Source organism: Miscanthus floridulus, chromosome 8 (genome assembly GCF_019320115.1).
Source record: "Miscanthus floridulus cultivar M001 chromosome 8, ASM1932011v1, whole genome shotgun sequence".
Lineage (NCBI taxonomy): Eukaryota > Viridiplantae > Streptophyta > Magnoliopsida > Poales > Poaceae > Miscanthus > Miscanthus floridulus.
In genome coordinates, this window is record NC_089587.1 from 19,903,742 (window position 1) to 19,916,399 (window position 12,658).

Consider the following 12,658-nt stretch of genomic DNA (forward strand, 5'->3'; position numbering starts at 1 on the left):
GGCTATAATTCTTTTTAAGAAAATAGGCAATAAGAGGGCAAATGGAACAAAACGACAAAACAACATTCATGGATATGCAATACTTGTAAGTAAATCTAGTTGCTTGTCAAGTTTGATCCAAGGTTAAGCTTCTTCACACGCTTTTCGGCGGTTATCTTAACCATGTTAGACAAGCCCTATATGCATTGCCAAAAATTAAACATGTTGTATATTACAATGAACGCAAGGGACAACACAAGCTCAATTTTTAGTGAAGTTACTAAAATCAAGTACATTGAGCTCATTCCGCAATCTACAAAATGTAGCCTCATCTAGCGGTTTAGTGAAGATATCCGCTAATTGATCTTCGGTTCTTACACCTTCTAGTGATATATCATTTTTAGCAACATAATCTCTTAGAAAGTGATGGCGGATATCTATGTGCTTGGTGCAAGAGTGTTGAACCAGATTATTTGCAAGTTTTACCGCACTTTCATTGTCGCACAAAAGAGGTACCTTTTCTAGAACTACACCATAGTCTAGCAAAGTTTGTTTCATGTATAAAATTTGTGCACAACAAGCACCCGCGGCAATGTATTCCACTTCGGCGGTGGACAAAGCCACACTATTTTGTTTCTTGAGGACCAAGACACAAGTGATCTACCAAGCAAATGGCACCCTCCGGATGTGCTCTTTCTATCCACTTTGCATCTGGCGTAATCCGAATCGGAATAGCCAACTAATTCAAATATAGCTCCTTTGTGATACCAAAGACCAATGCTTGGCGTGTACTTAAGATACCTAAGGATTCTTTTTATGGCAATTAAATGTGCTTCCTTAGGATTAGCTTGAAATCTAGCACACATACACACACTAAACATGATGTCGGGCCTAGATATGGTTAAATATAACAAGCTACCAATCATAGAATGGTAGAGAGTTTGATTAACCGGGTTACCTCCCTCATCTAGGTCGAGATGTCCATTGGTAGGCATTGGTGTCTTGATTGGCTTACATTCATCCATCTTGAATCTCTTGAGAAGATCTTTTGTGTATTTCTCTTGAGAGATGAAGATGCCTTCTTTCATTTGCTTGACTTGAAAACCAAGAAAGAATGTAAGCTCACCAATCATTGACATCTCGAACTCCTTTGGCATCAATTCACCAAATTCTTTGTATGAGTCTTCATTTGATGATCCAAAGATGATATCATCAACATATACTTGACAAATGAAGATATGTCCATCGAGCTTCTTGGTGAATAGTGTGGTGTCGACCTTCCCAATGGTGAAGCCCTTCTCAATGAGGAAGTCCCAAAGGCGCTCATACCAAGCTCTTGGGGCTTGCTTAAGCCCATATAGTGCCTTGGACAACCTATAAACATGATTAGGATATCTAGGGTCTTCAAACCCGGGAGGTTGATCAACATAGACTAGTTCATTAATAAAGCCATTTAAAAAGCACTTTTCACATCCATTTGATATAGTTTCATTTCATGATGTGATGCATATGCAAGTAGGATACGGATGGCTTCTAATCTTGCAACCGGTGCAAAGGTCTTTCTAAAATCCAAACCTTCAACTTGAGAGAACCCCTTTGCAACTAGTCTTGCCTTGTTCCTCACAACAACACCTTGATCATCTTGCTTGTTTTGGAACACCCACTTTGTTCCAATGACTTTTACACCTTTTGGTCGCTCTTCAAGAGTCCAAACTTCATTGCGAGTGAAGTTGTTCAACTCTTCATGCATGGCATTGATCCAATCTAGATCTTTGAGAGCTTCTTCTACCTTGGTAGGCTCATAGCAAGAGACAAAAGAGTGATAAGCAATAAATGAAGCAAGTTTTTAAGATCGAGTCATTACACCCTTTGAAGGACTCCCTATGATGAGATCTTATGGATGATCTTGTAGGAGAGGTATATTTCTTCTATTGACCACTTGAGGAGGAGGTTGTGGAGCATCAACATCTTGTGCTTGTACCACTATTTGCTCATGGGAGATATGAGTATCTTTATTTTCTACTCTCCCATCTTTTTTACCATCTTGTGGCACACTTGATGAAGAAGGTTGATCAATGACTTGTACATCATCTTCATCATCTTTTGGCTTGATGTCACCCACCGGAATATTCTTCATAGCCTCCCTCAATGGTTCATCACCTATATCATCAAGATTCTCATGTGCTCCTTGGGAGCCGTTAGATTCATCAAATTCCACATCATATGTTTCTTCAACCAAGCCGGTGGCATGATTAAATACTCTAGATGCTTTGGACTTTGATGAGTAACCAACAAAAAAACTAATATCACAACGTCTTTGGAACTTTCCTAGGTGTTGCCGCTTCTTGTAGATATAGCATTTGCAACCAAATACCCTAAAGAAGGAGACGTCCAGCTTCTTCCCATTGAGCAACTCATAAGGTGTCTTGCCAAGGAACTTTTGAAGGAATAGGCGATTGGATGCATAGCATGCGGTGTTGATTGCTTCCGCCCATAGAGCTTCGGGGGTGTTGTACTCATCTAGCATTGTCCTTGCAAGAGTAATCAAAGTCCGGTTCTTCCTCTCAACTACACCATTTTGTTGAGGAGTCTAAGTTGCGGAGACTTCATGCTTGATCCCAACTTCATCACAATAAGCTTCAATATTTGTGTTGTCAAATTCTTTTCCATTGTCACTTCTTATCTTCTTGAGCTTCACTTCAAATTCATTTTGAGCTCTCTTGGCAAACTTCTTGAAGCAAGATGCAACTTCGGATTTGTCATGAAGGAAGAATACCCATGTATACCTTGAATAGTCATCAACAATCATAAGACAATAGAGATTCCCTCCCAAACTCTTGTATGTTGTTGGTTCAAATAAATCCATGTGTAGGAGTTCTAGCACTCTTGTGGTTGACATGAAAGCTTTGGTTGGATGAGTATTTACAACTTGCTTGCCGGCTTGACATGCACTACAAAACTTATCCTTTTCAAACTTCACATCCTTCAACCCTCTCACCAAATCATTCTTCATAAGCTTTTTGAGTGAACTCATACCAACATGAGCAAATCTTCTATGCCATAGGCACCCAAGTATTGTTTTGGTGAATAAACAAGTCTTCAAATTTGCATCTTTGGAGGTGAAGTCCACTAGATATAAGTTGTTGTATCTAAATCCATTGAATATCACTTGATTGTCATCTACCTTGGATACAACAACCTCCTTCTCAGTGAACAAGCATTGGAAGGCAAGACCACACAATTGTCCAACGGATAACAAGTTGAAGCTCAATGAAGCAACATAGAGCATATTGGAGATAGAATGATCATTTGATATTGCCACTTTGCCCAATCCTTTAACATTGCCCTTTGAATTATCTCCAAATGTTATTTTCTCTTATCCATCTACCTCTTCATCTAGTGAGGTGAACATACGAGGATCACCGGTCATATGTTGAGTGCAACCACTATCAATAACCCAATGACTTCCACCGGTCTTGTAGTTCACCTACACACAAGAGATTCAAGCTTTAGGAATCCAAACTTGTTGAGGGCCCTTCACCTTTTCAACAAGTGACTTAGCCACCCAAATCTTCTTAGGCCTATTCTTGTTAGGGGGTCCTAAGAACATAACTTTCATCTTCCCACTAGAGTCCTTTCTAAGCATGTAGTGAGCATTGAAGGCAAATGGTCTAGCATGCTTGAGCAAGGGTTGTGGCGGTGGAGTTTGGCACTCATGAGCAAAGTGGCCTTCTTGTCCACACTTAAAACATCTCTTTGGCTTTGGCTTTGGCTTTGATTGTTGTTGTTGAACTTGAGCCTTCTTCTTCTCTACACTTGCCACATATCCAATGCCACTTCTATCCATCTTCATGACGATGTTCATGAGTAGCTCACTTTGAAGGTGCTTGCCTCTAGCAAACTTGCTCAACCCAATCTTGAGATGCTCTTTCTCCAACTTGAGCTTCTTATTTTCTTCCTTTAGAGCATCATCTTTCTCCTCTTCCTTGAGCTTCTTGTTTTCTTCTTTGAGCTTCTCATTCTCAAGAATCAACTCTTTATCATGATCAAGAGTTTCTAGCACAATGGTGTTGTGGCTTTTCATTTCTTCAAGATCTTTCATGAGCTTTTTATTTGTGTTCTTGAGCTTGACATATTCATCATAGTTATTGCACTCAACCACTTGCTTGCCTTTGCCACTAGATCCTTGCTCAATGCTCTCATCAATCAAATCATCACATGATGTAGCTATATCAATCTTAACAACATGGTTAGTAGCATCATGTGGCTTATTTGGTAAAAATTCTTGAGCAATAACAAGAGTATTATGATTGATCTTAAGAGTTGTATATTCATCTTTTAGCTTGTTGTGGCTAGTGATGAGCTCATTGTGCACCCACTCAAGTTTATCATGTTTATCATTAAGCACTTTCTTAGAAGATTTGAGCTCCTTGAGTTTGGATGATATAGCATCATTAGTTTCTCTAAGCTCATCATTAGCCTTTTCTAATGTGTCGTACTTTGCTAAGAGTGAATCATTTTTAGCATCAAGCTTTTCATTTGTAGCTCTACTCTTTCTAATGATCTTAGTGTATTTTCTTAGTATTTTAACAAGATCATCATATGAAGGTGAATCATCATCATCGCTATCGCTATCATCACTAGCTTGCTCATCATCACTACTATCACCATCATTTGATACCTTGCGTTCATCCTTGGACATAAGGCATAGGTGTGTAGAGGATGATGGCGATGGTGGCGGTGAAGATGAAAGATCAATAGCAATGGCGGCCACCTTCTCATTGTCACTATCATCATCGGATGATCCACTTGATGAATCAATGTCCGTGAGCCAATCACCGATGATGTAGGCCTTCCACTCTTCTTCTTCTTGTGGAAGTCTCTCTTTTTTCCATCTCTCTTCTTGTATGGCTTGTTCTTCTTCTTCTCATCTTCATCTTCATTGATTGAGTCATCTTTCTTGCCCTTGTTCTTGTTCTTAAACTTGTCTTTCTTGGGCTTTGTGCATTGATGAGCGAGATGGCCAAGTTCGCCACAATTATAGCAATCCATCTCGGAGATAGGCTTTCTTCTTAAGCTTGTGAAGAACTTCTTCTTCTTGCCATCGAACTTGATGCCACTCTTGTTGAGCTTCTTTAGCATCTTGGCGGTCTTCTTCACCATAAGAGCGAGACTTTCATCATCAACTTCATCTTTACTTGAGCTTTCATACTCAAGTCTTGCTTTGCCCTTCTCTTGGCTAGCTTTGAATGCTAAGTCTTTGTCTTTCTTCTTGTAAGAGGATGAGCCATCTTGTGGCATGATGTGCATGTACATCTCATGAGCATTGATCTTTCCCAAGATTTGTGTCGGTGTAGCGGTGGAAAGATCACCTTTGTATAGTACGGTCACAATATGCCCATATTTGTCAATGGAGAGGACACTCAAGATCTTTCTCACAACGTCGGATGGTGACATTTGAGTAAGTCCAAGCCCATTGACTTCCTCTACAAGAACATTCAAACGTGAATACATCTCATTAGCACATTCTTTGGGAAGCATCTCAAATGAATTTAGCTTTTTAATCACAAGATGATAGCGTTCCTCACGCTCACTCTTGGTTCCCTCATGGAGCGCACAAACGTCCAACCATAGTGCATGGGCGTCTTTGTGGTTCCTTACGCGGTTGAACACATCTTTGCAAAGGCCTCTAAAGATGGTGTTGTGAGCCTTTGCATTCCATTTTTCATAATTAACCTCATCGCCTTGTAGGTTAGTAGCATCCCGAGGTTTTAGAAAGCCTTATGAGGCGGCTCTAAGAATACCAACGTCTAGAGCTTCTAAGTACGCCTCCATGTGGATTTTCCGATATGGAAAGTCATCTCCCTCAAAGATAGGAGGAGGCCCATCCCCGTGAGACATCTTGCTCTAAGCAATTAAGCTTAAAAATGTGAGCACGAGGCTCTAATACCAATTGAAAGGATTAAGATGCCCAAGAGGGGGGGTGAATTGGGCTAATTCTAAATTTTCTTGCAATAATCAAATCCTATGGTTAGCCCAATTAACCCCTTGTGCCTAGAAAAGGTTTCTATTGATCTCACGCACAATGGACTTGCAACCTATGTTCCAAACTTACTCTAGCATGGCAATTCTAAGAAAGTAAAGGCAAGTATTGAATTGCTCAAAGTAAATGCTCAAAGTAAATAGAGAGAGAGAGGGACACGGCGATGTTTTACCGAGGTATCGGAGAGTCGCCACTCCCCACTAGTCCTCGTTGGAGCACCCGCGCAAGGGTGTAGCTCCCCCTTGATCCGCGCAAGGATCAAGTGCTATCTACAGGTTGATTCTTTGACACTCCGTCGTGGCCGAATCACCCAAAACCGCTCACAACTTAAGTTGGGTCACCCACAAGCTTCGTCGGGTGATCACCAAGCTCCCAATCACCACCAAGCCGTCTAGGTGATGGCGATCACCAAGAGTAACAAGCATAAACTCTCACTTGACCACGCAAAGCCTAATGAGAATGGTGGATGCACACTTTGCTACTCTTGATTCACTAATGAGGCTACTCTCTTGGATTCTCAAATCTCAATCACCTCACTAGGACCTTGCTCTTCTTGGCACTCACAAATGTGTTTCTCAGCTGTTGGAATGAGCAAAAGTAACTCCACACACGAGTGGAGCTTCTATTTATAAGGCAGACTGAAAAACGAACCGTTATGAGCTTCTGCGGGGTGACCGGACGCTTCGGTCATGTTGACCGGACGCTCCGGTCAGTTCAACCCGCATTCCAGTGAAAATGTGTTGACTGGACGCTGGCAGGGTCCGATCACCACTGACCGGACGCGTCCGGTCGCATTAAACCCTTACTGGAACCTTACTGTACTCGACTGGACGCTGAACCCCCAGGGTCCGGTCAGCACTGATCGGACGCGTCCAGTCGCAGATTCCCTTCTCTGGAACCTTACTGGAGTCAACCGGACGCTGCCTCTCAGCGTCCGGTCACTTGACCACTCCAGCGTCTGGTCGCACCGAACGTAGTCTCTTGATCAAATGAACTGACCGGACCCTGCGACCAGCGTCTGGTCGCACCGGAGCCAGCGTCCGGTCAGCATTTGACCCTCCATTCACTTCCAACTCTCGAACATATGTGAATGAAGTTTGCTCCAATGGATCTTAGGCATTCGTAGGAGCTACCTAGAGCTAGTTTTAACAAGTGTGCACCATACCTAACTCACTAGACTCATCTAGGTCAAGCTACCCATCCATACCCCCCTTAATAGTACGACCAAAGGAAAAACAAAGTCCTAAACTACTCTAAGTGTCACTCCAACTCCAATCGACACTTAGGACTAGTCATCCTTAACCTTGTCGTCCATCCTTTGAAAACCGAAATGATTTCCATCGTAGAGGCATGACAACCTTGATTGCCCAATTGATCTCTATTACCATGACCTAACTTAATTGCCTCTGTAAAACACACGTTAGTCATAGTAATCTTGTATTGTCATTAATCATCGAAACCCAACTAGAGGCCTAGATACTTTCAACCATGACGATAGTCACGACCAAACGAGCACCAGAAGACGGCATAGCTTGCAAGCCAAGTTAGCTAGGACCTCCCTCAGGCTCACGACCCTTCGGTCGGGAGAACCTTCTCTTTGTATGAGTCCTGGCCCCGAACTCTATCTAAGGACCGCCAGGGCAACACGATTCACATCCTCTACCATTCCATTCATTCACCATTTTAGTAGGGCTTCTGGAGCTTCTCTTCGGGCAGTCGTTTGCCTAGCATAGGTCCTTCCATCTCTTCCACCTTTCTTGCAGCCCCATTGTAAGAACTTCAGAGCATTCAAGCGAGGAACACGCACTTGATCATCTCTGAGATTAGATGTAGAGCTCCAGCCTAAACCAGTATAAATCCTCGTGTCTATTGGATGCTACCATCGTCTTCCTAGAGCAGCACGGCAATAGTATAAATTTACTAGTCCGATTTACAAAACACCGACAAGTGTCTATTTTGGGTTCACATGGATTTATCAATTTTGGTAAAAATAACAACAGCCTACCAATCATAACTAATTATAACAACTTGCGTTCAAAAAAATATCTAATTATAACAACTAACCACCAGATATGTTCTCAGGTTCAGGAACATAAACCAAAAATAGGGTAAGCAATGTACAGTAGAGGTTCATCGAGATAGCTGTTACATTTAGGAAGCAGTAATAATTTAATTGTCAGCCCCAGTCATTGGCATTGATAGTAAACTACAAGAATCTACAGCGCACAGTATCATAATCTCACTGCACAGAGATAGAATGTGCGATTACTACCAAGTGCAAAAGGAAAGTAGCATATGCAATGGTAAAATTTCAGATGGATTTACCTTGCCCGGGAAATCAGGAGGTTTGGATCGAACGAAGACAGAGAACCATCGGAATTGAAAACAAAATCCAAACCTCTGCACTTGGAGATTGACGAAAAGCATCAGCGAAGCTTATCACGGGGGCAGCGGTGGGCCTGATTCCTCCCGCAACCCCAATCAGACACAAACACAACTCACCACGCTCCTTCCTCAAACGCCCGAGACTTTGTTTCCCACACAGAAACGGTGGCTGAATTTCCACCGCAGAACCGCCGAATAAGCGGAAATCGCACCGATCAGAACGAGGCATCCCAACCCGCACAAATTTCAAACCCCCAAAAAAAAGCACCAAACGAGCAGCGAATTCTCCGCCGCCATTGCCCACTGCAGCAGGTGATGCATAGCACGCAACCGGGATGTTAAAGAATAAGCGAGGGTATTGGGAATTTGGGAGTTCTCGACCTGGACTCTAGAGAGCAGGAGGTAGGCGAACGAAGCTGGAGCCCCCGCAGAGGCGCTCGCATCGCACTCTGTCGGTGCCTGTGCGGGGAGCCTAGGTTCTGGGGTTTGAAACTTTGGATCGGCGGTGGTCGGTGAGCGGTGCGAGCCAGGTGGAGGCTTTTCCTCGCGCGACGAGGGCGGTGAGCGGAGTGGCGACACGGCGGCAGCAGGGTGCGGAGCGGCTGTCGGGACTCGGGAGAGAGGGAAAGGAACAGAGCACGCGATGGGCGTTCTCGTGGTTTCTTACAGGCCTAGGGGACTTGGCCCGCGTACTGCCCAGTTCGTTCACGAGCGCTCGTTCCTCTCGGCCTCTTTAATAGTGATGGGCTCAGCACTGGTGTGATCTATCACCAAAACTAGAAGGCCGCAAGAGATGGGCTTTAGGTACACTAGATTTGTGTCAGTATAGAATTTGGTGTGACACTGTGAGCCATAGTGACCTAGAGTTCTCTCGAGATGATATATTCACTTAAATCTGTGTCATGGTGAGTAGATATAGTCTATGATGATGTTTCCACCTAAATCTTTGGCCCAGGTTAAAAAAAACTGAGGTAAGAATGATAGGAGTTGCATTAAGATACTGATCCGAACTCTTTGCTCCCACAAAGAAGTCAGTTTCTTCTGTTGGACCAATGCTACAGACTTCACAGGTGTTGCCTGAGCTGCATTTGTCAGCCTTGTTCTGATATTGTGAAGCTAATTTCTGGGCCTCAAGCAACTTAACATCATCCTTTTGCTGGGCTTGTGTTGCCTCCTCTTCTCTCTGTTTTAGTTCTTCTACAAGCAGCTCTGAAACTTTTTCCTGTTTGTTCACCAGATGCGCGACTCTTGACCCCTTTGAAGTGTTTAGCACAATCTGAAAACATGGAAAGGTGTGAGTTTCATTTAAAGCACAATAATCAGAAATTGATTAACTCCACTTTGTCATGTCTGTCTCAATCAAAGACATAATCAGGCCCCTACGTTTATTGTGAAGATAATTCTAATAAATCATGGCATAATGATAAAAATCTACTTTGAGATATGGTATTATTGTGATGTCCAGCTCTCAGCACTTCTTCGATACGTTAGTTGCGCGTAACATTAAAATGCACACGCACACACATACATTAAAAATCTCTAAAGTTATATATATATACACACACACACACACACACACACACACACGCGCGCACACACACGTAAAACCGGTAAAATCACCCAATCGTTTTATTTTATGCGTGGTATGGGTAAGCTATCGTAAAAATTTCATAGCAATTTGAATAAAGAAACTAACTCTATTAATTATTTATAGAAAACTTTAGAGAAATGTAGATCCACATTATGTTCTTTACAAAATTTCAATTGTTTTAGATAAATAATAAATTCGCAGGAAAATAGAAAAACGTCGTCGGGCCGAATTCGGCCCAGTAAGGCCCAGGTCCGGCGATATACAGGCCCAAGCAGGAGGCAGACCGGCCCATTTAAAAGGTCTAGACTATGGGTTGATTTTGGTAAAGTTCGAGGGCTTATTTGCAAAAAAAACTAAGAGGAGGCCTAGACTGTAGGTTGATTCGACTAAAGTTTGAGGTTTTTTTATAAAAAGACCGGAGTTGCATGATCTGGGCCGTTCGCCTGGCCGATCCGATGGCTAGAAAAAACGAACGACGTGGCCACACTGTCCGGTAGCAGGATTCCTAGGCCACCAGTTACGTAGGGGAAAAAATTCTACCTCTACAACTATCATCGTCTACCTGCGAAAGATATGAAACGAGTAGTCGAAGGAACCCACCGGCTTATTTGGGCTTGCCGCTGGCCCATCCGCACATGTGCTCTATATGGGCCATCGCCCGTAGCCTGTTACCCCGCGAGCACAGCATGCAGTCGTCCCGGACCTGATACTGAGAGAGCAAAGATGAGATTGCAAGTCTGCTGCGACGTTCCGCGTTTTTTGGTGAAATGAAACGGCGAACTGCCGACTGCCGATGGCGCCGTAGCCCGTAGGCGGTGAACCGCCGAGCCGGTCCGGCGGCAATGCGACGCCAGACAGGGCCGGGGCCGTAGCAGAGGAGGTGCGGCGGGTGCGACGCCCTAGGGCCCAGCTTACTAAGGGACCCAGACTCAGGTATATGTATCCCCATATATGTCCATTGTCCAGCCCAACAACAGCCTTGTCACAAGATGCCAGCCTATTAGGATTTAGGAATACTGGCCTGTTAACGTAGCGTGGTTGTGTGTTGCCGGCTTTCCGCCGCTTCACGTTGCGACTTCGCGAGTCGCAACTCGCAACTCCTCGAGTCCTCCTGTCCGATGGATGGCAACGGGTACAAATTAGTCCACGGATAAAAGCCTAGGACGAGGATACATGTACTATTTTGTATCTATGGGCACGGATACGGGTTTGATTTTGTGCCCACTGATAAAAAATTTGCGGGTATGAGAATACTTTACCCGTGCCCGCAAACCCGCGAACCCGCCTGGCTAACAAATATGTGAACAATATTTATGTGATTTGAGCCATGTGTGTGCTGTTTTAGACTTGTCACTTGTGCTTGTTGAACCATATTTATTTGGCTTATACTCTTGTTATTAAGATGTTGAACAATAGTTGTGAACTGTTATTTGTGAACTCATGCTGTTGTGCATTGGATCTATGATCTGTACAGGTTTGTGATTATGAACTGTGAATTTATGATCTGGCTGACGGGCACGGGTGTGCCTGCGGGTACACTATGCCCGCGGATGACGGGTGCGGGTTCAATTCCGTGCCCATGATCGTCACGGGCGCGGGTGCGAGCACATGGTTTGCCTCGCGGGTGCAGGTTTGTAAACCCTGTACCCGCGGGTAATGTGCTCGTTGCCATTCATATCCTCTCCTTCCTTGAGAAGCTGGGTGCTCGGAACGACAAAACTCGGAGAGACGTGGCTGCTCACAGCTTGGAACGGCAGCAGCCGTCATCTCAAACTCAAAGCCCAATTGATATGGTGACACAAGCTTCAAGTGACGATGTCTATGATCCTAGGACTTGAAAAATCATGATAAAACAAGGGACAAGATATCTTAATTAGGAAAGGCCCTGTGAGAGAATTTAATCTGAAGTTCCCTTCAGATGCTAATGACAGACGTGAGAGGGCAAGGCTATGACAATGGTTCTAATATGAAGGGAAAGCATCAGGGGATTCAAAAGCGTTTGCTTGAAATCAATCAAGAGCATTATATATGCTATGTGCATGTCATAGCTTGAATCTTACTCTTTGTGATATGGCGAAGTCTTGCAGCAAATCTATTTCCTTCTTTGTTGTTATTCAACGAATTTATGCATTATTTTCATGTTCTACCAAAAGGTGAAAGATTTTGCTTGACAATGTTGAACATTTGAATCAAGAAGAGCCCGAAGAAGTCGTTTTTTCATAATGGGAGTTTGATTTTATTTGGGATTTTGAGGTAATCAAATTGGTGTCAGTTTTTTGTTCTTCTAGTCATTGTATCCTGATATTGTCATTGCTCATCAATTAACTCCTCTGTGTATACAATTGCATATTAGTATATATATAATTAAACATATATGTAGCCATAAGGGCCCATTGTCAAATTCTTCCTAAGGCCTTTGACAACATAGAACCGGCCCTGACGCCAGACACCATGGACGCCAGTCGCCCCCACGCGGGGCGTCCAGCGGACGACAGCGCGTCGGTGCACTGTGCTGCACGGACGGGCCGAGTGCACGGGGCACACGATCAGCCGCAGCCAGTCAGGTAAGGTCCAAAGTCCGAAGTGTGTTGGGACAATCTCGACACCGAAAGTGCACAAGCGCTGGTAGCCAGCAGCACGAGCAGCAAATCGTCAAAAGA